The sequence below is a fragment of the Clytia hemisphaerica genome, unplaced genomic scaffold (assembly GCF_902728285.1).
Source record: "Clytia hemisphaerica strain Z4C2 unplaced genomic scaffold, Clytia hemisphaerica genome assembly, whole genome shotgun sequence".
In the NCBI taxonomy this organism is placed as follows: domain Eukaryota; kingdom Metazoa; phylum Cnidaria; class Hydrozoa; order Leptothecata; family Clytiidae; genus Clytia; species Clytia hemisphaerica.
Genome location: NW_027104054.1, coordinates 102,544 through 125,024, shown reverse-complemented (window position 1 = coordinate 125,024; position 22,481 = coordinate 102,544). Strand labels below are relative to the sequence as shown.

The window sequence follows — 22,481 nt, the reverse complement described above, 5'->3', positions numbered from 1 at the left end:
AATTTCCGAAAAAAATTTTTTTTCACAATTTTTTTGTCATAAATATGTCAAGCATCAACAACCCAGAAAAGCCCAAAAGTACAGAATTCGTTACAAAAATATAATTCAATATGCCTTAGCGTTTTATCTAGTTTTGGTATGGAGATTTAGCATTTAAGGGGGCTCGAACCTACGCTTGACTGGTCTGTCGCGCGACTATTTTGGCTCGTCAACCAGCTGTCCCTTCTCATTTTGAAGGGACATAAACACCGCTGATGGGACTCGAACCCACAACCTCTGAATTAGAAGTCCAGCGCGCTATCCGTTGCGCCACAGCGGCGATACGGTGTTGTTGAAAGCATTTTTTGAGTAGTCCAAATTTTTTTTCACAATTTTTTTGTCATAAATATGTCAAGCATCAACAACCCAGAAAAGCCCAAAAGTACAGAATTCGTTACAAAAATATAATTCAATATGCCTTAGCGTTTTATCTAGTTTTGGTATGGAGATTTAGGCATTTAAGGGGGCTCGAACCTACGCTTGACTGGTCTGACTATTTTGGCTCGTCAACCAGCTGTCCCTTCTCATTTTGAAGGGACATAAACACCGCTGATGGGACTCGAACCCACAACCTCTGAATTAGAAGTCCAGCGCGCTATCCGTTGCGCCACAGCGGCGATACGGTGTTGTTGAAAGCATTTTTTGAGTAGTCCAAAAAAAATTTCCGAAAAAAATTTTTTTTCACAATTTTTTTGTCATAAATATGTCAAGCATCAACAACCCAGAAAAGCCCAAAAGTACAGAATCGTTACAAAATATAATTCAATATGCCTTAGCGTTTATCTAGTTTTGGTATGGAGATTTAGGCATTTAAGGGGGCTCGAACCTACGCTTGACTGGTCTGACTATTTGGCTTGTCAACAGCTGTCCCTTCTCATTTTGAGGGACATAAACACCGCTGATGGGACTCGAACCCACAACCTCTGAATTAGAAGTCCAGCGCGCTATCCGTTTGCGCCACAGCGGCGATACGTGTTGTTGAAAGCATTTTTTGAGTAGTCCAAAAAAAAATTTCCGAAAAAAATTTTTTTCACAATTTTTTTGTCATAAATATGTCAAGCATCAACAACCCAGAAAAGCCCAAAAGTACAGAATTCGTTACAAAAATATAATTCAATATGCCTTAGCGTTTTATCTAGTTTTGGTATGGAGATTTAGGCATTTAAGGGGGCTCGAACCACGCTACGCTGACTGGTCTGACTATTTTGGCTTCGTCAACCAGCTGTCCCTTCTCATTTTGAAGGGACATAAACACCGCTGATGGGACTCGAACCCAACCTCTGAATTAGAAGTCCAGCGCGCTATCCGTTGCGCCACAGCGGCGATACGGTGTTGTTGAAAGCATTTTTTGAGTAGTCCAAAAAAAATTTCCGAAAAAAATTTTTTTTTCACAATTTTTTTGTCATAAATATGTCAAGCATCAACAACCCGAAAAGCCCAAAAGTACAGAATTCGTTACAAAAAATATAATTCAATATGCCTTAGCGTTTTATCTAGTTTTGGTATGGAGATTTAGGCATTTAAGGGGGCTCGAACCTACGCTTGACTGGTCTGACTATTTTGGCTTGTCAACCAGCTGTCCCTTCTCATTTTGAAGGGACATAAACCACCGCTGATGGGACTCGAACCACAAACCTTGAATTAGAAGTCCAGCGCGCTATCCGTTGCGCCACAGCGGCGATACGGTGTTGTTGAAAGCATTTTTGAGTAGTCCAAAAAAAAATTTCCGAAAAAAATTTTTTTCACAATTTTTTTGTCATAAATATGTCAAGCATCAACAACCAGAAAAGCCCAAAGTACAGAATTCGTTACAAAAATATAATTCAATATGGCTTAGCGTTTTATCTAGTTTTGGTATGGAGATTTAGGCATTTAAGGGGGCTCGAACCTACGCTTGACTGGTCTGACTATTTTGGCTTGTCAACCAGCTGTCCCTTCTCATTTTGAAGGGACATAAACACCGCTGATGGGACTCGAACCCCCAACCTCTGAATTAGAAGTCCAGCGCGCTATCCGTTGCGCCACAGCGGCGATACGGTGTTGTTGAAGCATTTTTTGAGTAGTCCAAAAAAAAATTTCCGAAAAAAATTTTTTTTCAATTTTTTTGTCAAATATGTCAAGCATCAACAACCCAGAAAAAGCCCAAAAGTACAGAATTCGTTACAAAATATAATTCAATATGCCTTAGCGTTTTATCTAGTTTTGGTATGGATTTAGGCATAAGGGGGCTCGAACCTACGCTTGACTGGTCTGATTTTGGCTTGTCAACCAGCTGTCCCTTCTCATTTTGAAGGGACATAAACACCGCTGATGGGACTCGAACCCACAACCTCTGAATTAGAAGTCCAGCGCGCTATCCGTTGCGCCACAGCGGCGATACGGTGTTGTTGAAAGCATTTTTTGAGTAGTCCAAAAAAACTTTCCGAAAAAAATTTTTTTCACAAATTTTTTTGTCATAAATATGTCCCGCATCAAACCCCAGAAAAGCCCAAAAGTACAGAATTCGTTACAAAAATATAATTCAATATGCCTTAGCGTTTTATCTAGTTTTGGTATGGAGATTTAGGCATTTAAGGGGGCTCGAACCTACGCTTGACTGGTCTGACTATTTTGGCTGTCACCCGCTGTCCCTTCTCTTTTTGAAGGGACATAAACACCGCTGATGGGACTCGACCCCACACCTCTGAATTAGAAGTCCAGCGCGCTATCCGTTGCGCCACAGCGGCGATACGTGTGTTGTTGAAAGCATTTTTGAGTAGTCCAAAAAAAAATTTCCGAAAAAAAATTTTTTTCACAATTTTTTGTCATAATATGTCCAGCATCAACAACCCAGAAAAGCCCAAAAGTACAGAATTCGTTACAAAAATATAATTCAATATGCCTTAGCGTTTTATCTAGTTTGGTATGGAGATTTAGGCATTTAAGGGGGCTCGAACCTACGCTTGACTGGTCTGACTATTTTGGCTTGTCAACCAGCTGTCCCTTCTCATTTTGAAGGACATAAACACCGCTGATGGGACTCGAACCCACAACCTCTGATTAGAAGTCCAGCGCGCTATCCGTTGCGCCACAGCGGCGATACAGTGTTGTTGAAAGCATTTTTTGAGTAGTCCAAAAAAAAATTTCCGAAAAAAATTTTTTTTCACAATTTTTTTGTCATAAATATGTCAAGCATCAACAACCCAGAAAAGCCCAAAAGTACAGAATTCGTTACAAAAATATAATTCAATATGCCTTAGCGTTTTATCTAGTTTTGGTATGGAGATTTAGGCATTTAAGGGGGCTCGAACCTACGCTTGACTGGTCTGACTATTTTGGCTTGTCAACCAGCTGTCCCTTCTCATTTTGAAGGGACATAAACACCGCTGATGGGACTCGAACCCACAACCTCTGAATTAGAAGTCCAGCGCGCTATCCGTTGCGCCACAGCGGCGATACGGTGTTGTTGAAAGCATTTTTTGAGTAGTCCAAAAAAAAATTTCCGAAAAAAATTTTTTTTCACAATTTTTTTGTCATAAATATGTCAAGCATCAACAACCCAGAAAAGCCCAAAAGTACAGAATTCGTTACAAAAATATAATTCAATATGCCTTAGCGTTTTATCTAGTTTTGGTATGGAGATTTAGGCATTTAAGGGGGCTCGAACCTACGCTTGACTGGTCTGACTATTTTGGCTTGTCAACCAGCTGTCCCTTCTCATTTTGAAGGGACATAAACACCGCTGATGGGACTCGAACCCACAACCTCTGAATTAGAAGTCCAGCGCGCTATCCGTTGCGCCACAGCGGCGATACGGTGTTGTTGAAAGCATTTTTTGAGTAGTCCAAAAAAAAAATTTCCGAAAAAAATTTTTTTTCACAATTTTTTTGTCATAAATATGTCAAGCATCAACAACCCAGAAAAGCCCAAAAGTACAGAATTCGTTACAAAAATATAATTCAATATGCCTTAGCGTTTTATCTAGTTTTGGTATGGAGATTTAGGCATTTAAGGGGGCTCGAACCTACGCTTGACTGGTCTGACTATTTTGGCTTGTCAACCAGCTGTCCCTTCTCATTTTGAAGGGACATAAACACCGCTGATGGGACTCGAACCCACAACCTCTGAATTAGAAGTCCAGCGCGCTATCCGTTGCGCCACAGCGGCGATACGGTGTTGTTGAAAGCATTTTTTGAGTAGTCCAAAAAAAAAATTTCCGAAAAAAATTTTTTTTCACAATTTTTTTGTCATAAATATGTCAAGCATCAACAACCCAGAAAAGCCCAAAAGTACAGAATTCGTTACAAAAATATAATTCAATATGCCTTAGCGTTTTATCTAGTTTTGGTATGGAGATTTAGGCATTTAAGGGGGCTCGAACCTACGCTTGACTGGTCTGACTATTTTGGCTTGTCAACCAGCTGTCCCTTCTCATTTTGAAGGGACATAAACACCGCTGATGGGACTCGAACCCACAACCTCTGAATTAGAAGTCCAGCGCGCTATCCGTTGCGCCACAGCGGCGATACGGTGTTGTTGAAAGCATTTTTTGAGTAGTCCAAAAAAAAATTTCCGAAAAAAATTTTTTTTTCACAATTTTTTTGTCATAAATATGTCAAGCATCAACAACCCAGAAAAGCCCAAAAGTACAGAATTCGTTACAAAAATATAATTCAATATGCCTTAGCGTTTTATCTAGTTTTGGTATGGAGATTTAGGCATTTAAGGGGGCTCGAACCTACGCTTGACTGGTCTGACTATTTTGGCTTGTCAACCAGCTGTCCCTTCTCATTTTGAAGGGACATAAACACCGCTGATGGGACTCGAACCCACAACCTCTGAATTAGAAGTCCAGCGCGCTATCCGTTGCGCCACAGCGGCGATACGGTGTTGTCGAAAGCATTTTTTGAGTAGTCCAAAAAAAAATTTCCGAAAAAAATTTTTTTTTCACAATTTTTTTGTCATAAATATGTCAAGCATCAACAACCCAGAAAAGCCCAAAAGTACAGAATTCGTTACAAAAATACAATTCAATATGCCTTAGCGTTTTATCTAGTTTTGGTATGGAGATTTAGGCATTTAAGGGGGCTCGAACCTACGCTTGACTGGTCTGACTATTTTGGCTTGTCAACCAGCTGTCCCTTCTCATTTTGAAGGGACATAAACACCGCTGATGGGACTCGAACCCACAACCTCTGAATTAGAAGTCCAGCGCGCTATCCGTTGCGCCACAGCGGCGATACGGTGTTATCGAAAGCATTTTTTGAGTAGTCCAAAAAAAAATTTCCGAAAAAAATTTTTTTTCACAATTTTTTTGTCATAAATATGTCAAGCATCAACAACCCAGAAAAGCCCAAAAGTACAGAATTCGTTACAAAAATATAATTCAATATGCCTTAGCGTTTTATCTAGTTTTGGTATGGAGATTTAGGCATTTAAGGGGGCTCGAACCTACGCTTGACTGGTCTGACTATTTTGGCTTGTCAACCAGCTGTCCCTTCTCATTTTGAAGGGACATAAACACCGCTGATGGGACTCGAACCCACAACCTCTGAATTAGAAGTCCAGCGCGCTATCCGTTGCGCCACAGCGGCGATACGGTGTTGTTGATCGAAAGCATTTTTTTGAGTAGTCCAAAAAAAAATTTCCGAAAAAAATTTTTTTTCACAATTTTTTTGTCATAAATATGTCAAGCATCAACAACCCAGAAAAGCCCAAAAGTACAGAATTCGTTACAAAAATATAATTCAATATGCCTTAGCGTTTTATCTAGTTTTGGTATGGAGATTTAGGCATTTAAGGGGGCTCGAACCTACGCTTGACTGGTCTGACTATTTTGGCTTGTCAACCAGCTGTCCCTTCTCATTTTGAAGGGACATAAACACCGCTGATGGGACTCGAACCCACAACCTCTGAATTAGAAGTCCAGCGCGCTATCCGTTGCGCCACAGCGGCGATACGGTGTTGTTGAAAGCATTTTTTGAGTAGTCCAAAAAAAAATTTCCGAAAAAAATTTTTTTTCACAATTTTTTTGTCATAAATATGTCAAGCATCAACAACCCAGAAAAGCCCAAAAGTACAGAATTCGTTACAAAAATATAAATTCAATATGCCTTAGCGTTTTATCTAGTTTTGGTATGGAGATTTAGGCATTTAAGGGGGCTCGAACCTACGCTTGACTGGTCTGACTATTTTGGCTTGTCAACCAGCTGTCCCTTCTCATTTTGAAGGGACATAAACACCGCTGATGGGACTCGAACCCACAACCTCTGAATTAGAAGTCCAGCGCGCTATCCGTTGCGCCACAGCGGCGATACGGTGTTGTTGAAAGCATTTTTTGAGTAGTCCAAAAAAAAATTTCCGAAAAAAATTTTTTTTCACAATTTTTTTGTCATAAATATGTCAAGCATCAACAACCCAGAAAAGCCCAAAAGTACAGAATTCGTTACAAAAATATAATTCAATATGCCTTAGCGTTTTATCTAGTTTTGGTATGGAGATTTAGGCATTTAAGGGGGCTCGAACCTACGCTTGACTGGTCTGACTATTTTGGCTTGTCAACCAGCTGTCCCTTCTCATTTTGAAGGGACATAAACACCGCTGATGGGACTCGAACCCACAACCTCTGAATTAGAAGTCCAGCGCGCTATCCGTTGCGCCACAGCGGCGATACGGTGTTGTCGAAAGCATTTTTTGAGTAGTCCAAAAAAAAATTTCCGAAAAAAATTTTTTTTCACAATTTTTTTGTCATAAATATGTCAAGCATCAACAACCCAGAAAAGCCCAAAAGTACAGAATTCGTTACAAAAATACAATTCAATATGCCTTAGCGTTTTATCTAGTTTTGGTATGGAGATTTAGGCATTTAAGGGGGCTCGAACCTACGCTTGACTGGTCTGACTATTTTGGCTTGTCAACCAGCTGTCCCTTCTCATTTTGAAGGGACATAAACACCGCTGATGGGACTCGAACCCACAACCTCTGAATTAGAAGTCCAGCGCGCTATCCGTTGCGCCACAGCGGCGATACGGTGTTGTTGAAAGCATTTTTTGAGTAGTCCAAAAAAAAATTTCCGAAAAAAATTTTTTTTCACAATTTTTTTTGTCATAAATATGTCAAGCATCAACAACCCAGAAAAGCCCAAAAGTACAGAATTCGTTACAAAAATATAATTCAATATGCCTTAGCGTTTTATCTAGTTTTGGTATGGAGATTTAGGCATTTAAGGGGGCTCGAACCTACGCTTGACTGGTCTGACTATTTTGGCTTGTCAACCAGCTGTCCCTTCTCATTTTGAAGGGACATAAACACGTATTGATTTCATTGCCTAATTAATTCATTGTGGTTGGCCCACTTTGATGGGGGTAGGTTCAGCCAGGGGAATTTTCAGAATGTCTGTGTTTTCCTGGAGGGGAATTTCAAAGTAAAATCCAGGAGCTAGCTATGTCTCATGCACTTCAAAAAATATAGGAAGGAGTATAAAACAATTGTTCGGAAATCCCAGGGGCAATGAATTTGGAAAAATTTGCATTTTTTCCAGCAAACCTTAGATGTTTCCTGTCTAAAAGACACAAATTATGTAGATGCTACTTTTCCGGGAGCATCTTAACGCTCGATTAAAGAATATGAAAACGAATGAATTTTTCCAGGAATCGCGATTTAAACTTGGAACAGATGAAAATTTCCAGGAACATAAATTTTTTTAAGTACAGATGCGTTTATTGAATTGGTTTATCCAGGAGTCTGGCAAGATAATAATAGATACAATTTACAGGGAAAGTTACCATTCAGTGCAGATAATGTGGAATTTCTAGCCGCCGTTTGCTACTCTTGATTCTATTCTATTCAGTTTTCTAATAGATATCACTAGCCGTTCTGGCTTCGTCCGAGACGACTCTTTTGAGTTTTGCATTTTATTTTTTTGCTTTGCTTGCTTTAATTTTGCCGTCAAACTCTCGATGATTTGAAAAACTTTGGTGCCAAGATAAAGGAGTGAAATTAAAAGCATGAGATTCTTAGGGCAATGGCAACAAATTACCGTGAAAAGCACAGGTCGAAATCATATATGGGACGTTATGCCGACCAATCGAGATTCTATTTTATCTGGCACCCAGATGGTGAAATTTTCATCCGACATGCTAAAGCTCTGAAGGTTGGGAAATTTTTCAACATCTGGTTTAGATTAAGGATATTTGCGAGACCGCGTCAAGAATTTTACAGCGGGAGGTCTGGTAACCCAGCCCTCGTTTTCGGGGATTGACGGGTCCAACTGAAATATTTTTAGGTTTACGGCCAAGGGATGTTTAACCCGACTAAGGATGCGGCACATCAAAGGCCGACTATCATTCCCCTCCGATGTGAAATTGGCTTTAGAGCTTTAGCGTGGGCGGCCGCCAATCTGCCATCGAAATATCAGATAAAATTCTATTCAGCGCTCAATCAACACAGACAAAAGTAACCTTGACGACCATCCAAGATCTTGGATGAAGTTCAAAGTTGATGTTTTTATTCCCGTAGTTGAAAACACAACTAAAAAATGTCATCAATGCTTTTTAAAAAAAGAGTCAGTGATAGAGAATCATAACATAAAGTCTGCCTATTATTTCGATTCAATTAAAGTGAGATTTTCATAGTTAAAAGTTTAGTAATTACTATTATACATTTGGGGATCATGTAAAAGATTTACACTTGGAGGTTTCTGGGGAATTCGTAAATAGTAAACATAACTGCATACTGATACAGTCTGTTAAACATTAATAAGGTAATATTTGATCTTTTTCTTTGATTCTTTCTACAATGATTAGATTGAAACATACACGATAAAATTTCTATTATTGGTCTTCAGAGGTTAATATATTATTTGAAAACTTAACCTCTGATACTCAAAGTAGCAATAAATATCATATGCGAATAAAATAGAATAGTGTAGATTTTTTTATCTAATTCCAAACATACTAAAGATTTTAAGTTGAGCTTTTTTAGCGTTAGTCAGAACGTTTTGATTATTATGGTGTGTTTTATATTTCTTTTCTCAATTTTCAATAAAAAGATTTTGTTTTGTTTTGAAATAAATTCGAATGTCATTAGTTATCAAATAAGCTCAATTACATCCGAACAGATATAAATGAAAAGAGAAAAAGGAGCTGGCAAGTCAGGGCAGAAATTGAAATAGTTTAATGTAGATGGGTGTCTAATTTCAAAACAAAAGCCGAATGAAATCTAAACCAGGCTCTATCAACAAAAATATTGCGAAAAAGAAAGTAACACACGTACAGACAGACAAACAAACAAAGTGACATACAGTTTTGATTATTATTATTATTATTATTGCCACCGAAAACAATCAGATACCGATCTTACAGGACATTCAACAGTGATACTTTTCGCATGAAAACTAGATCTGATTATCAATAGTGATAACAGTGAATTTGAATCAAAAATAAAATGTATCATAGAAGAACTAGACAAACAAGCTCCTTTTAAATATAAAACGGTTAGAGGTAATAATATGCCTTTTATAAATAGAGATATGAGAAAAGCCATCATGATAAGATCCAAACTCAAGAACCTGTACTATAAGAATAAAACACACGAAAACAAAACAAAATACAACAGACAAAAAAATTTTTGCTTATCGCTATTGAGGAGGACTAAGAAGACTACTTTGCCAACCTTAAAGATTCCAACATAACTGATAACAAAAAGTTTTGGAAAACTGTACAACCATTGTTTTCAAATAAAGGTTTCAAACAATAAGAGTTATACCTTAGTGGATAAAGAAAAGATCATAAATGACGAGAAACAGATAGCTCAAATATTCAATGACTATTATGGCCAAATAATATCAAAACTAGACTTGTCTGAGCCTCCCTATGTTGCATTTGACGAAACAAATAATCATACTGAAATTTGTATTCAGAAATATAGACAACACCCAAGTGTCACTGAAATCAAGAAAACTGAGTATCTAAATAAATTTTCTTTTATACCAACAACGAAAGAGGAAGTAGGGAAAATTATCAAGGACTTAGTTCAAGGAAATCACAGCCAAGCTCAGATATTCCAGTGAAATCATAAAGGATAATTGTGATATGTTTTCCGAGTTTTTGTGCTCAGAAATAAATGCGTCATTCGAGTCAAACTCTTTTCCAAAAGAATTGAAACTTGCTGATATAAACACCTGTGTATAAGAGAAAAGGTTCAAAGAATGACAAGGGCAACTTCAGACCGGTGAGTATTCTCCCAGTTCTATCAAAAATTTATGAAAAAGTCATACATACCCAAGTCTCAACCTACTTTAACAACATTTTGAGCAATAGACTTTATTATTATGCCACCGAAAAAATCAGATACCGATCTTCAGGACATTCAACAGATACTTTTCGCTGAAAACTAGATCGTTATCAATAGTGATACAGTGAATTTGAATCAAAAATAAAATGTATCATAGAAGAACTAGACAAACAAGCTCCTTTTAATATAAAACGGTTAGAGTAATAATAGCCTTTTATAAAGAGATAGAGAAAAGCCATCAGGAAAGATCAAACTCAGAACCTGTACTATAAGAAAAACCACGAAAACAAAACAAACAACAAAAAAAATTTTTTGCTTATCGCTATGAGGAGGACTAAGAAGAGACTACTTGCCAACCTTAAAGATTCAACTAACTGATAACAAAAGTTTGGAAAATGTACAACCATGTTTTCAAAAAGGTTCAAACAATAAGAGTTATACCTTAGTGGATAAAGAAAAGATCATAAATGACGAGAAACAGATAGCTCAAATATTCAATGACTATTATGGCCAAATAATATCAAAACTAGACGTGTCTGAGCCTCCTATGTTGCATTTGACGAAACAAATAATCATATGAAATTTGTATAGAAATATAGACAAACACCCAAGTGTCACTGAAATCAAGAAACTGAGTATCTAAATAAATTTTCTTTTATACCAACAACAAAAGGAAGTAGGAAAATTATCAACTTAGTTCAAGGAAATCACAGCCAGCTCAGATATTCAGTGAAATCAAAGGATAATTGTGAATGTTTTCCGAGTTTTGTGCTCAGAATAATGCGCATTCGAGTCAAACTTTTTCCAAAAGAATTGAAACTTGCTGATATAAACTGTGTATAAGAGAAAAGGTTCAAAGAATGGACAAGGGCACTTCAGACGTGAGTATTCCCAGTTCTATCAAAAATTTATGAAAAAGTCTACTACCCAAGTCTAACCTACTTTAACAACATTTTGAGCAATAGACAATTTGGATATAAAAAGGAATGAGTCACAAACTCCACTTTTAGTCATGACTGAAATTTGGAAGAAGCTACAGATGAAGAAAAGTTTGCAGCGCTACTCATTGACTTATCAAAAGCTTTCGACTGATCTCGCACGAACACTGATTGCTAAACTTGAAGGCATACGGTTTCAAGGAGTTGCCTTAGTCTCATACGCCTATCTATCAGATAAAAGCAAAGAAAAAATGGCGACCATTACAGTACCTGGCATAATTAAGTAGGTGTTCCCCAAGGATCCATTCTAGGGCCGCTACTATTTAACAGCTACATGAGAGATTTGTTCTACTTTCTTGAAAATAGAAATGTATGAATTATGCAGAAAATACAAACACCTTTTGTGATAGCTGACTCTTGGGAACGGTTGGTGAGGAGCTCTCGAATAGCTGCTATCATCTTTGAATGGATAACCCAAATCAAATGAAAGGAAATGCAACAAGTCTGATTAATAGCTAACAATAAGCAAAGAAATCTTCATTACTATACAGAATAACGCTTTACAGCAACTCAGCAAACTAGGATAACTTTGACAACTTCTGACTTTTAGCCACACATTAACATGATTTTATAGAAAGCTAGCCAGAAATAGGCACTGCGAGGGAGCACCGTCATAAATCAAAAAAAAAACAAAGGCTCATGAATGCCTTCTTTCGAAGCAATTCAATATTTTCGCTTGTTGGATGTTCATGTTCGCGGCTAGATCAAAAATAAATCACCTCCACGAAGATGTTTGAGGATATGTATTCCGATCATAACTTTTTGAGCAGCTTTTGAGAAAGACGGTGCCATCAATTCACCATAAAAATCGCAGTGGTTAGCAGAACTTTTCAAATGTAAAAAGAACATTCAGATCTAATAAAGAAATTTTCAAACATGATGAAATATCAAAGTAAAGCAAAAGCCTACTTCAGATCAAAGAAATAAACTCTGTTTTTTCACGTTCAAGTCACTTTATTTTTAGGGCCAAAAGTTTGGGAATTAATTCCTGAGTTAGATAATTTGATCTTAGTATTTTAAGGAAAGATTAAAGGAGGCCTACATCATGCCGGTGTAGAAACTGCCGAACCTATATTGACGGTGTTGGCTTTTTGTAATCACCTTACAAATTGTAAAGTAGCGTTGACTTTTATTAGCCTTTGTTGCTACCTGTTCGTCAACTTGAAATAAACTATTACATACATACATACATACAGACTACGGCTAATAATATATAGATTTGTTTTTCTTATCTTTATACTGAATTGTGTGAGATCTTTTTGTCTAGCATGGAGTAAAGCGAGGAGTAAAGTAGCCTTTCGATCTTCGATATATTAAAATTTTGTGATTGGTATTATTGATAGTTTTAGCAGTATTTCTTTTTTAGTTTAAACTTTTAACATTTAGTTAAAGTCTATTCACGATAAGTGTGCACTCTTTTTTCATTTACCTATAACTTTTGAAGGAATTCTTCAATCTTTATAAATTTGGTATCATTGGAAAGATATTAGTAAGTGGATCAATTTGAAATAAAAAAAAATCTTTAAACAAATTCTAAAAATGAAGATGAAAATGAAGAAGAAAAAAATGAAGATCTTGTAAAAAGGTGCTGTAACTATCATTTTCACTGAAGTGAATCCTTGATTATCGAACATCATCACTGTGAAAAAATTTCTCAAAAATAATCATTCAGTCAAAAGATATCAAGCAAAGTTATAAGCTGATTGACGTCTAAAACGCTGTTTTCTGCTGTTTTCTGCTGTTTCTTGGGGTCAATCACTTATTAACTTTGTATCATAACTTTATATTGAATAAATATTTTAGTGAAATTTCTTCACAGTGATGATCTCCTAAGATCAAAGAATCCAGTGAAAATGAAAGTTATAGCACTTCTCTACAAGATCTTCATTTTTTTCTTCTTCATTTTCATCTTCGTTTTTAGAATATTTTTAAAGACTTTTATATTTCAAATTGTTCCACTCACAAATATCTCTCCAACGATACCAAATTTATAAAGATTAAAGAATTCCTTCAAAAGTTATAGGTAAAAGAAAAAAGAGTGCACACTTATCGTGAACAGACTCTAGANTTGGCTTGTCAACCAGCTGTCCCTTCTCATTTTGAAGGGACATAAACACCGCTGATGGGACTCGAACCCACAACCTCTGAATTAGAAGTCCAGCGCGCTATCCGTTGCGCCACAGCGGCGATACGGTGTATCGAAAGCATTTTTTGAGTAGTCCAAAAAAAAATTTCCGAAAAAAATTTTTTTCACAATTTTTTTGTCATAAATATGTCAAGCATCAACAACCCAGAAAAGCCCAAAAGTACAGAATTCGTTACAAAAATACAATTCAATATGCCTTAGCGTTTTATCTAGTTTTGGTATGGAGATTTAGGCATTTAAGGGGGCTCGAACCTACGCTTGACTGGTCTGACTATTTTGGCTTGTCAACCAGCTGTCCCTTCTCATTTTGAAGGGACATAAACACCGCTGATGGGACTCGAACCCACAACCTCTGAATTAGAAGTCCAGCGCGCTATCCGTTGCGCCACAGCGGCGATACGGTGTTATCGAAAGCATTTTTTGAGTAGTCCAAAAAAAAATTTCCGAAAAAAATTTTTTTTCACAATTTTTTTGTCATAAATATGTCAAGCATCAACAACCCAGAAAAGCCCAAAAGTACAGAATTCGTTACAAAAATACAATTCAATATGCCTTAGCGTTTTATCTAGTTTTGGTATGGAGATTTAGGCATTTAAGGGGGCTCGAACCTACGCTTGACTGGTCTGACTATTTTGGCTTGTCAACCAGCTGTCCCTTCTCATTTTGAAGGGACATAAACACCGCTGATGGGACTCGAACCCACAACCTCTGAATTAGAAGTCCAGCGCGCTATCCGTTGCGCCACAGCGGCGATACGGTGTTATCGAAAGCATTTTTTGAGTAGTCCAAAAAAAAATTTCCGAAAAAATTTTTTTTCACAATTTTTTTGTCATAAATATGTCAAGCATCAACAACCCAGAAAAGCCCAAAAGTACAGAATTCGTTACAAAAATACAATTCAATATGCCTTAGCGTTTTATCTAGTTTTGGTATGGAGATTTAGGCATTTAAGGGGGCTCGAACCTACGCTTGACTGGTCTGACTATTTTGGCTTGTCAACCAGCTGTCCCTTCTCATTTTGAAGGGACATAAACACCGCTGATGGGACTCGAACCCACAACCTCTGAATTAGAAGTCCAGCGCGCTATCCGTTGCGCCACAGCGGCGATACGGTGTTATCGAAAGCATTTTTGAGTAGTCCAAAAAAAAATTTCCGAAAAAATTTTTTTTCACAATTTTTTTGTCATAAATATGTCAAGCATCAACAACCCAGAAAAGCCCAAAAGTACAGAATTCGTTACAAAAATACAATTCAATATGCCTTAGCGTTTTATCTAGTTTTGGTATGGAGATTTAGGCATTTAAGGGGGCTCGAACCTACGCTTGACTGGTCTGACTATTTTGGCTTGTCAACCAGCTGTCCCTTCTCATTTTGAAGGGACATAAACACCGCTGATGGGACTCGAACCCACAACCTCTGAATTAGAAGTCCAGCGCGCTATCCGTTGCGCCACAGCGGCGATACGGTGTTATCGAAAGCATTTTTTGAGTAGTCCAAAAAAAAATTTCCGAAAAAAATTTTTTTTCACAATTTTTTTGTCATAAATATGTCAAGCATCAACAACCCAGAAAAGCCCAAAAGTACAGAATTCGTTACAAAAATACAATTCAATATGCCTTAGCGTTTTATCTAGTTTTGGTATGGAGATTTAGGCATTTAAGGGGGCTCGAACCTACGCTTGACTGGTCTGACTATTTTGGCTTGTCAACCAGCTGTCCCTTCTCATTTTGAAGGGACATAAACACCGCTGATGGGACTCGAACCCACAACCTCTGAATTAGAAGTCCAGCGCGCTATCCGTTGCGCCACAGCGGCGATACGGTGTTGTCGAAAGCATTTTTTGAGTAGTCCAAAAAAAAATTTCCGAAAAAAATTTTTTTTCACAATTTTTTTGTCATAAATATGTCAAGCATCAACAACCCAGAAAAGCCCAAAAGTACAGAATTCGTTACAAAAATACAATTCAATATGCCTTAGCGTTTTATCTAGTTTTGGTATGGAGATTTAGGCATTTAAGGGGGCTCGAACCTACGCTTGACTGGTCTGACTATTTTGGCTTGTCAACCAGCTGTCCCTTCTCATTTTGAAGGGACATAAACACCGCTGATGGGACTCGAACCCACAACCTCTGAATTAGAAGTCCAGCGCGCTATCCGTTGCGCCACAGCGGCGATACGGTGTTATCGAAAGCATTTTTGAGTAGTCCAAAAAAAATTTCCGAAAAAAATTTTTTTTCACAATTTTTTTGTCATAAATATGTCAAGCATCAACAACCCAGAAAAGCCCAAAAGTACAGAATTCGTTACAAAAATACAATTCAATATGCCTTAGCGTTTTATCTAGTTTTGGTATGGAGATTTAGGCATTTAAGGGGGCTCGAACCTACGCTTGACTGGTCTGACTATTTTGGCTTGTCAACCAGCTGTCCCTTCTCATTTTGAAGGGACATAAACACCGCTGATGGGACTCGAACCCACAACCTCTGAATTAGAAGTCCAGCGCGCTATCCGTTGCGCCACAGCGGCGATACGGTGTTATCGAAAGCATTTTTTGAGTAGTCCAAAAAAAAATTTCCGAAAAAAATTTTTTTTCACAATTTTTTTGTCATAAATATGTCAAGCATCAACAACCCAGAAAAGCCCAAAAGTACAGAATTCGTTACAAAAATACAATTCAATATGCCTTAGCGTTTTATCTAGTTTTGGTATGGAGATTTAGGCATTTAAGGGGGCTCGAACCTACGCTTGACTGGTCTGACTATTTTGGCTTGTCAACCAGCTGTCCCTTCTCATTTTGAAGGGACATAAACACCGCTGATGGGACTCGAACCCACAACCTCTGAATTAGAAGTCCAGCGCGCTATCCGTTGCGCCACAGCGGCGATACGGTGTTATCGAAAGCATTTTTTGAGTAGTCCAAAAAAAAATTTCCGAAAAAAATTTTTTTTCACAATTTTTTTGTCATAAATATGTCAAGCATCAACAACCCAGAAAAGCCCAAAAGTACAGAATTCGTTACAAAAATACAATTCAATATGCCTTAGCGTTTTATCTAGTTTTGGTATGGAGATTTAGGCATTTAAGGGGGCTCGAACCTACGCTTGACTGGTCTGACTATTTTGGCTTGTCAACCAGCTGTCCCTTCTCATTTTGAAGGGACATAAACACCGCTGATGGGACTCGAACCCACAACCTCTGAATTAGAAGTCCAGCGCGCTATCCGTTGCGCCACAGCGGCGATACGGTGTTATCGAAAGCATTTTTTGAGTAGTCCAAAAAAAAATTTCCGAAAAAAATTTTTTTTCACAATTTTTTTGTCATAAATATGTCAAGCATCAACAACCCAGAAAAGCCCAAAAGTACAGAATTCGTTACAAAAATACAATTCAATATGCCTTAGCGTTTTATCTAGTTTTGGTATGGAGATTTAGGCATTTAAGGGGGCTCGAACCTACGCTTGACTGGTCTGACTATTTTGGCTTGTCAACCAGCTGTCCCTTCTCATTTTGAAGGGACATAAACACCGCTGATGGGACTCGAACCCACAACCTCTGAATTAGAAGTCCAGCGCGCTATCCGTTGCGCCACAGCGGCGATACGGTGTTATCGAAAGCATTTTTTGAGTAGTCCAAAAAAAAATTTCCGAAAAAAATTTTTTTTCACAATTTTTTTGTCATAAATATGTCAAGCATCAACAACCCAGAAAAGCCCAAAAGTACAGAATTCGTTACAAAAATACAATTCAATATGCCTTAGCGTTTTATCTAGTTTTGGTATGGAGATTTAGGCATTTAAGGGGGCTCGAACCTACGCTTGACTGGTCTGACTATTTTGGCTTGTCAACCAGCTGTCCCTTCTCATTTTGAAGGGACATAAACACCGCTGATGGGACTCGAACCCACAACCTCTGAATTAGAAGTCCAGCGCGCTATCCGTTGCGCCACAGCGGCGATACGGTGTTATCGAAAGCATTTTTTGAGTAGTCCAAAAAAAAATTTCCGAAAAAAATTTTTTTTCACAATTTTTTTGTCATAAATATGTCAAGCATCAACAACCCAGAAAAGCCCAAAAGTACAGAATTCGTTACAAAAATACAATTCAATATGCCTTAGCGTTTTATCTAGTTTTGGTATGGAGATTTAGGCATTTAAGGGGGCTCGAACCTACGCTTGACTGGTCTGACTATTTTGGCTTGTCAACCAGCTGTCCCTTCTCATTTTGAAGGGACATAAACACCGCTGATGGGACTCGAACCCACAACCTCTGAATTAGAAGTCCAGCGCGCTATCCGTTGCGCCACAGCGGCGATACGGTGTTATCGAAAGCATTTTTTGAGTAGTCCAAAAAAAAATTTCCGAAAAAAATTTTTTTTCACAATTTTTTTGTCATAAATATGTCAAGCATCAACAACCCAGAAAAGCCCAAAAGTACAGAATTCGTTACAAAAATACAATTCAATATGCCTTAGCGTTTTATCTAGTTTTGGTATGGAGATTTAGGCATTTAAGGGGGCTCGAACCTACGCTTGACTGGTCTGACTATTTTGGCTTGTCAACCAGCTGTCCCTTCTCATTTTGAAGGGACATAAACACCGCTGATGGGACTCGAACCCACAACCTCTGAATTAGAAGTCCAGCGCGCTATCCGTTGCGCCACAGCGGCGATACGGTGTTATCGAAAGCATTTTTTGAGTAGTCCAAAAAAAAATTTCCGAAAAAAATTTTTTTTCACAATTTTTTTGTCATAAATATGTCAAGCATCAACAACCCAGAAAAGCCCAAAAGTACAGAATTCGTTACAAAAATACAATTCAATATGCCTTAGCGTTTTATCTAGTTTTGGTATGGAGATTTAGGCATTTAAGGGGGCTCGAACCTACGCTTGACTGGTCTGACTATTTTGGCTTGTCAACCAGCTGTCCCTTCTCATTTTGAAGGGACATAAACACCGCTGATGGGACTCGAACCCACAACCTCTGAATTAGAAGTCCAGCGCGCTATCCGTTGCGCCACAGCGGCGATACGGTGTTATCGAAAGCATTTTTTGAGTAGTCCAAAAAAAATTTCCGAAAAAAATTTTTTTTCACAATTTTTTTGTCATAAATATGTCAAGCATCAACAACCCAGAAAAGCCCAAAAGTACAGAATTCGTTACAAAAATACAATTCAATATGCCTTAGCGTTTTATCTAGTTTTGGTATGGAGATTTAGGCATTTAAGGGGGCTCGAACCTACGCTTGACTGGTCTGACTATTTTGGCTTGTCAACCAGCTGTCCCTTCTCATTTTGAAGGGACATAAACACCGCTGATGGGACTCGAACCCACAACCTCTGAATTAGAAGTCCAGCGCGCTATCCGTTGCGCCACAGCGGCGATACGGTGTTATCGAAAGCATTTTTTGAGTAGTCCAAAAAAAAATTTCCGAAAAAAATTTTTTTCACAATTTTTTTGTCATAAATATGTCAAGCATCAACAACCCAGAAAAGCCCAAAAGTACAGAATTCGTTACAAAAATACAATTCAATATGCCTTAGCGTTTTATCTAGTTTTGGTATGGAGATTTAGGCATTTAAGGGGGCTCGAACCTACGCTTGACTGGTCTGACTATTTTGGCTTGTCAACCAGCTGTCCCTTCTCATTTTGAAGGGACATAAACACCGCTGATGGGACTCGAACCCACAACCTCTGAATTAGAAGTCCAGCGCGCTATCCGTTGCGCCACAGCGGCGATACGGTGTTATCGAAAGCATTTTTTGAGTAGTCCAAAAAAAAATTTCCGAAAAAATTTTTTTTCACAATTTTTTTGTCATAAATATGTCAAGCATCAACAACCCAGAAAAGCCCAAAAGTACAGAATTCGTTACAAAAATACAATTCAATATGCCTTAGCGTTTTATCTAGTTTTGGTATGGAGATTTAGGCATTTAAGGGGGCTCGAACCTACGCTTGACTGGTCTGACTATTTTGGCTTGTCAACCAGCTGTCCCTTCTCATTTTGAAGGGACATAAACACCGCTGATGGGACTCGAACCCACAACCTCTGAATTAGAAGTCCAGCGCGCTATCCGTTGCGCCACAGCGGCGATACGGTGTTATCGAAAGCATTTTTTGAGTAGTCCAAAAAAAAATTTCCGAAAAAAATTTTTTTTCACAATTTTTTTGTCATAAATATGTCAAGCATCAACAACCCAGAAAAGCCCAAAAGTACAGAATTCGTTACAAAAATACAATTCAATATGCCTTAGCGTTTTATCTAGTTTTGGTATGGAGATTTAGGCATTTAAGGGGGCTCGAACCTACGCTTGACTGGTCTGACTATTTTGGCTTGTCAACCAGCTGTCCCTTCTCATTTTGAAGGGACATAAACACCGCTGATGGGACTCGAACCCACAACCTCTGAATTAGAAGTCCAGCGCGCTATCCGTTGCGCCACAGCGGCGATACGGTGTTATCGAAAGCATTTTTTGAGTAGTCCAAAAAAAAATTTCCGAAAAAAATTTTTTTTCACAATTTTTTTTGTCATAAATATGTCAAGCATCAACAACCCAGAAAAGCCCAAAAGTACAGAATTCGTTACAAAAATACAATTCAATATGCCTTAGCGTTTTATCTAGTTTTGGTATGGAGATTTAGGCATTTAAGGGGGCTCGAACCTACGCTTGACTGGTCTGACTATTTTGGCTTGTCAACCAGCTGTCCCTTCTCATTTTGAAGGGACATAAACACCGCTGATGGGACTCGAACCCACAACCTCTGAATTAGAAGTCCAGCGCGCTATCCGTTGCGCCACAGCGGCGATACGGTGTTATCGAAAGCATTTTTTGAGTAGTCCAAAAAAAAATTTCCGAAAAAAATTTTTTTCACAATTTTTTTGTCATAAATATGTCAAGCATCAACAACCCAGAAAAGCCCAAAAGTACAGAATTCGTTACAAAAATACAATTCAATATGCCTTAGCGTTTTATCTAGTTTTGGTATGGAGATTTAGGCATTTAAGGGGGCTCGAACCTACGCTTGACTGGTCTGACTATTTTGGCTTGTCAACCAGCTGTCCCTTCTCATTTTGAAGGGACATAAACACCGCTGATGGGACTCGAACCCACAACCTCTGAATTAGAAGTCCAGCGCGCTATCCGTTGCGCCACAGCGGCGATACGGTGTTATCGAAAGCATTTTTTGAGTAGTCCAAAAAAAAATTTCCGAAAAAAATTTTTTTTCACAATTTTTTTGTCATAAATATGTCAAGCATCAACAACCCAGAAAAGCCCAAAAGTACAGAATTCGTTACAAAAATACAATTCAATATGCCTTAGCGTTTTATCTAGTTTTGGTATGGAGATTTAGGCATTTAAGGGGGCTCGAACCTACGCTTGACTGGTCTGACTATTTTGGCTTGTCAACCAGCTGTCCCTTCTCATTTTGAAGGGACATAAACACCGCTGATGGGACTCGAACCCACAACCTCTGAATTAGAAGTCCAGCGCGCTATCCGTTGCGCCACAGCGGCGATACGGTGTTATCGAAAGCATTTTTTGAGTAGTCCAAAAAAAAATTTCCGAAAAAAATTTTTTTTCACAATTTTTTTGTCATAAATATGTCAAGCATCAACAACCCAGAAAAGCCCAAAAGTACAGAATTCGTTACAAAAATACAATTCAATATGCCTTAGCGTTTTATCTAGTTTTGGTATGGAGATTTAGGCATTTAAGGGGGCTCGAACCTACGCTTGACTGGTCTGACTATTTTGGCTTGTCAACCAGCTGTCCCTTCTCATTTTGAAGGGACATAAACACCGCTGATGGGACTCGAACCCACAACCTCTGAATTAGAAGTCCAGCGCGCTATCCGTTGCGCCACAGCGGCGATACGGTGTTATCGAAAGCATTTTTTGAGTAGTCCAAAAAAAAATTTCCGAAAAAATTTTTTTTCACAATTTTTTTGTCATAAATATGTCAAGCATCAACAACCCAGAAAAGCCCAAAAGTACAGAATTCGTTACAAAAATACAATTCAATATGCCTTAGCGTTTTATCTAGTTTTGGTATGGAGATTTAGGCATTTAAGGGGGCTCGAACCTACGCTTGACTGGTCTGACTATTTTGGCTTGTCAACCAGCTGTCCCTTCTCATTTTGAAGGGACATAAACACCGCTGATGGGACTCGAACCCACAACCTCTGAATTAGAAGTCCAGCGCGCTATCCGTTGCGCCACAGCGGCGATACGGTGTTATCGAAAGCATTTTTTGAGTAGTCCAAAAAAAAATTTCCGAAAAAAATTTTTTTTCACAATTTTTTTGTCATAAATATGTCAAGCATCAACAACCCAGAAAAGCCCAAAAGTACAGAATTCGTTACAAAAATACAATTCAATATGCCTTAGCGTTTTATCTAGTTTTGGTATGGAGATTTAGGCATTTAAGGGGGCTCGAACCTACGCTTGACTGGTCTGACTATTTTGGCTTGTCAACCAGCTGTCCCTTCTCATTTTGAAGGGACATAAACACCGCTGATGGGACTCGAACCCACAACCTCTGAATTAGAAGTCCAGCGCGCTATCCGTTGCGCCACAGCGGCGATACGGTGTTTCGAAAGCATTTTTTGAGTAGTCCAAAAAAAATTTCCGAAAAAATTTTTTTTTCACAATTTTTTTGTCATAAATATGTCAAGCATCAACAACCCAGAAAAGCCCAAAAGTACAGAATTCGTTACAAAAATACAATTCAATATGCCTTAGCGTTTTATCTAGTTTTGGTATGGAGATTTAGGCATTTAAGGGGGCTCGAACCTACGCTTGACTGGTCTGACTATTTTGGCTTGTCAACCAGCTGTCCCTTCTCATTTTGAAGGGACATAAACACCGCTGATGGGACTCGAACCCACAACCTCTGAATTAGAAGTCCAGCGCGCTATCCGTTGCGCCACAGCGGCGATACGGTGTTATCGAAAGCATTTTTTGAGTAGTCCAAAAAAAAATTTCCGAAAAAAATTTTTTTTCACAATTTTTTTGTCATAAATATGTCAAGCAT

At 38.2% G+C, this 22,481-nt stretch overlaps 39 non-coding genes across 39 annotated transcripts; all 39 read right to left on the bottom strand.

Annotated features, from left to right (window-relative positions):
- Positions 1–246: 246 nt before the first annotated feature.
- Trnar-ucu (transfer RNA arginine (anticodon UCU)) lies at positions 247–319 on the bottom strand. Its single transcript has one exon. It is a non-coding gene; the product is annotated as a tRNA-Arg (tRNA).
- Positions 320–583: 264 nt separating this feature from the next.
- Trnar-ucu (transfer RNA arginine (anticodon UCU)) lies at positions 584–656 on the bottom strand. The gene has a single exon. It is a non-coding gene; the product is annotated as a tRNA-Arg (tRNA).
- Positions 657–2,341: 1,685 nt separating this feature from the next.
- Trnar-ucu (transfer RNA arginine (anticodon UCU)) lies at positions 2,342–2,414 on the bottom strand. The gene has a single exon. It is a non-coding gene; the product is annotated as a tRNA-Arg (tRNA).
- Positions 2,415–3,399: 985 nt separating this feature from the next.
- On the bottom strand, positions 3,400–3,472 carry Trnar-ucu (transfer RNA arginine (anticodon UCU)). Its single transcript has one exon. It is a non-coding gene; the product is annotated as a tRNA-Arg (tRNA).
- Positions 3,473–3,755: 283 nt separating this feature from the next.
- Trnar-ucu (transfer RNA arginine (anticodon UCU)) lies at positions 3,756–3,828 on the bottom strand. Its single transcript has one exon. It is a non-coding gene; the product is annotated as a tRNA-Arg (tRNA).
- Positions 3,829–4,112: 284 nt separating this feature from the next.
- Positions 4,113–4,185, bottom strand: Trnar-ucu (transfer RNA arginine (anticodon UCU)). The gene has a single exon. It is a non-coding gene; the product is annotated as a tRNA-Arg (tRNA).
- A 284-nt stretch (positions 4,186–4,469) lies between these two features.
- Trnar-ucu (transfer RNA arginine (anticodon UCU)) lies at positions 4,470–4,542 on the bottom strand. The gene has a single exon. It is a non-coding gene; the product is annotated as a tRNA-Arg (tRNA).
- Positions 4,543–4,826: 284 nt separating this feature from the next.
- Positions 4,827–4,899, bottom strand: Trnar-ucu (transfer RNA arginine (anticodon UCU)). The gene has a single exon. It is a non-coding gene; the product is annotated as a tRNA-Arg (tRNA).
- Positions 4,900–5,183: 284 nt separating this feature from the next.
- Positions 5,184–5,256, bottom strand: Trnar-ucu (transfer RNA arginine (anticodon UCU)). The gene has a single exon. It is a non-coding gene; the product is annotated as a tRNA-Arg (tRNA).
- A 283-nt stretch (positions 5,257–5,539) lies between these two features.
- On the bottom strand, positions 5,540–5,612 carry Trnar-ucu (transfer RNA arginine (anticodon UCU)). The gene has a single exon. It is a non-coding gene; the product is annotated as a tRNA-Arg (tRNA).
- A 288-nt stretch (positions 5,613–5,900) lies between these two features.
- Trnar-ucu (transfer RNA arginine (anticodon UCU)) lies at positions 5,901–5,973 on the bottom strand. Its single transcript has one exon. It is a non-coding gene; the product is annotated as a tRNA-Arg (tRNA).
- A 284-nt stretch (positions 5,974–6,257) lies between these two features.
- Positions 6,258–6,330, bottom strand: Trnar-ucu (transfer RNA arginine (anticodon UCU)). The gene has a single exon. It is a non-coding gene; the product is annotated as a tRNA-Arg (tRNA).
- Positions 6,331–6,613: 283 nt separating this feature from the next.
- Positions 6,614–6,686, bottom strand: Trnar-ucu (transfer RNA arginine (anticodon UCU)). The gene has a single exon. It is a non-coding gene; the product is annotated as a tRNA-Arg (tRNA).
- Positions 6,687–6,969: 283 nt separating this feature from the next.
- Trnar-ucu (transfer RNA arginine (anticodon UCU)) lies at positions 6,970–7,042 on the bottom strand. Its single transcript has one exon. It is a non-coding gene; the product is annotated as a tRNA-Arg (tRNA).
- A 6,381-nt stretch (positions 7,043–13,423) lies between these two features.
- Trnar-ucu (transfer RNA arginine (anticodon UCU)) lies at positions 13,424–13,496 on the bottom strand. Its single transcript has one exon. It is a non-coding gene; the product is annotated as a tRNA-Arg (tRNA).
- Positions 13,497–13,777: 281 nt separating this feature from the next.
- Positions 13,778–13,850, bottom strand: Trnar-ucu (transfer RNA arginine (anticodon UCU)). Its single transcript has one exon. It is a non-coding gene; the product is annotated as a tRNA-Arg (tRNA).
- Positions 13,851–14,133: 283 nt separating this feature from the next.
- Trnar-ucu (transfer RNA arginine (anticodon UCU)) lies at positions 14,134–14,206 on the bottom strand. Its single transcript has one exon. It is a non-coding gene; the product is annotated as a tRNA-Arg (tRNA).
- Positions 14,207–14,488: 282 nt separating this feature from the next.
- Positions 14,489–14,561, bottom strand: Trnar-ucu (transfer RNA arginine (anticodon UCU)). The gene has a single exon. It is a non-coding gene; the product is annotated as a tRNA-Arg (tRNA).
- Positions 14,562–14,842: 281 nt separating this feature from the next.
- Positions 14,843–14,915, bottom strand: Trnar-ucu (transfer RNA arginine (anticodon UCU)). The gene has a single exon. It is a non-coding gene; the product is annotated as a tRNA-Arg (tRNA).
- A 283-nt stretch (positions 14,916–15,198) lies between these two features.
- Trnar-ucu (transfer RNA arginine (anticodon UCU)) lies at positions 15,199–15,271 on the bottom strand. The gene has a single exon. It is a non-coding gene; the product is annotated as a tRNA-Arg (tRNA).
- A 283-nt stretch (positions 15,272–15,554) lies between these two features.
- Positions 15,555–15,627, bottom strand: Trnar-ucu (transfer RNA arginine (anticodon UCU)). Its single transcript has one exon. It is a non-coding gene; the product is annotated as a tRNA-Arg (tRNA).
- Positions 15,628–15,908: 281 nt separating this feature from the next.
- On the bottom strand, positions 15,909–15,981 carry Trnar-ucu (transfer RNA arginine (anticodon UCU)). Its single transcript has one exon. It is a non-coding gene; the product is annotated as a tRNA-Arg (tRNA).
- A 283-nt stretch (positions 15,982–16,264) lies between these two features.
- Positions 16,265–16,337, bottom strand: Trnar-ucu (transfer RNA arginine (anticodon UCU)). The gene has a single exon. It is a non-coding gene; the product is annotated as a tRNA-Arg (tRNA).
- Positions 16,338–16,620: 283 nt separating this feature from the next.
- Positions 16,621–16,693, bottom strand: Trnar-ucu (transfer RNA arginine (anticodon UCU)). The gene has a single exon. It is a non-coding gene; the product is annotated as a tRNA-Arg (tRNA).
- Positions 16,694–16,976: 283 nt separating this feature from the next.
- Trnar-ucu (transfer RNA arginine (anticodon UCU)) lies at positions 16,977–17,049 on the bottom strand. Its single transcript has one exon. It is a non-coding gene; the product is annotated as a tRNA-Arg (tRNA).
- A 283-nt stretch (positions 17,050–17,332) lies between these two features.
- On the bottom strand, positions 17,333–17,405 carry Trnar-ucu (transfer RNA arginine (anticodon UCU)). The gene has a single exon. It is a non-coding gene; the product is annotated as a tRNA-Arg (tRNA).
- Positions 17,406–17,688: 283 nt separating this feature from the next.
- On the bottom strand, positions 17,689–17,761 carry Trnar-ucu (transfer RNA arginine (anticodon UCU)). Its single transcript has one exon. It is a non-coding gene; the product is annotated as a tRNA-Arg (tRNA).
- Positions 17,762–18,044: 283 nt separating this feature from the next.
- Trnar-ucu (transfer RNA arginine (anticodon UCU)) lies at positions 18,045–18,117 on the bottom strand. The gene has a single exon. It is a non-coding gene; the product is annotated as a tRNA-Arg (tRNA).
- A 283-nt stretch (positions 18,118–18,400) lies between these two features.
- Trnar-ucu (transfer RNA arginine (anticodon UCU)) lies at positions 18,401–18,473 on the bottom strand. Its single transcript has one exon. It is a non-coding gene; the product is annotated as a tRNA-Arg (tRNA).
- Positions 18,474–18,755: 282 nt separating this feature from the next.
- On the bottom strand, positions 18,756–18,828 carry Trnar-ucu (transfer RNA arginine (anticodon UCU)). The gene has a single exon. It is a non-coding gene; the product is annotated as a tRNA-Arg (tRNA).
- A 282-nt stretch (positions 18,829–19,110) lies between these two features.
- Trnar-ucu (transfer RNA arginine (anticodon UCU)) lies at positions 19,111–19,183 on the bottom strand. Its single transcript has one exon. It is a non-coding gene; the product is annotated as a tRNA-Arg (tRNA).
- Positions 19,184–19,465: 282 nt separating this feature from the next.
- Trnar-ucu (transfer RNA arginine (anticodon UCU)) lies at positions 19,466–19,538 on the bottom strand. The gene has a single exon. It is a non-coding gene; the product is annotated as a tRNA-Arg (tRNA).
- A 283-nt stretch (positions 19,539–19,821) lies between these two features.
- On the bottom strand, positions 19,822–19,894 carry Trnar-ucu (transfer RNA arginine (anticodon UCU)). The gene has a single exon. It is a non-coding gene; the product is annotated as a tRNA-Arg (tRNA).
- Positions 19,895–20,178: 284 nt separating this feature from the next.
- Trnar-ucu (transfer RNA arginine (anticodon UCU)) lies at positions 20,179–20,251 on the bottom strand. Its single transcript has one exon. It is a non-coding gene; the product is annotated as a tRNA-Arg (tRNA).
- Positions 20,252–20,533: 282 nt separating this feature from the next.
- Positions 20,534–20,606, bottom strand: Trnar-ucu (transfer RNA arginine (anticodon UCU)). Its single transcript has one exon. It is a non-coding gene; the product is annotated as a tRNA-Arg (tRNA).
- Positions 20,607–20,889: 283 nt separating this feature from the next.
- Trnar-ucu (transfer RNA arginine (anticodon UCU)) lies at positions 20,890–20,962 on the bottom strand. The gene has a single exon. It is a non-coding gene; the product is annotated as a tRNA-Arg (tRNA).
- A 283-nt stretch (positions 20,963–21,245) lies between these two features.
- Trnar-ucu (transfer RNA arginine (anticodon UCU)) lies at positions 21,246–21,318 on the bottom strand. The gene has a single exon. It is a non-coding gene; the product is annotated as a tRNA-Arg (tRNA).
- A 282-nt stretch (positions 21,319–21,600) lies between these two features.
- Positions 21,601–21,673, bottom strand: Trnar-ucu (transfer RNA arginine (anticodon UCU)). Its single transcript has one exon. It is a non-coding gene; the product is annotated as a tRNA-Arg (tRNA).
- Positions 21,674–21,956: 283 nt separating this feature from the next.
- Trnar-ucu (transfer RNA arginine (anticodon UCU)) lies at positions 21,957–22,029 on the bottom strand. The gene has a single exon. It is a non-coding gene; the product is annotated as a tRNA-Arg (tRNA).
- Positions 22,030–22,481: the final 452 nt, after the last annotated feature.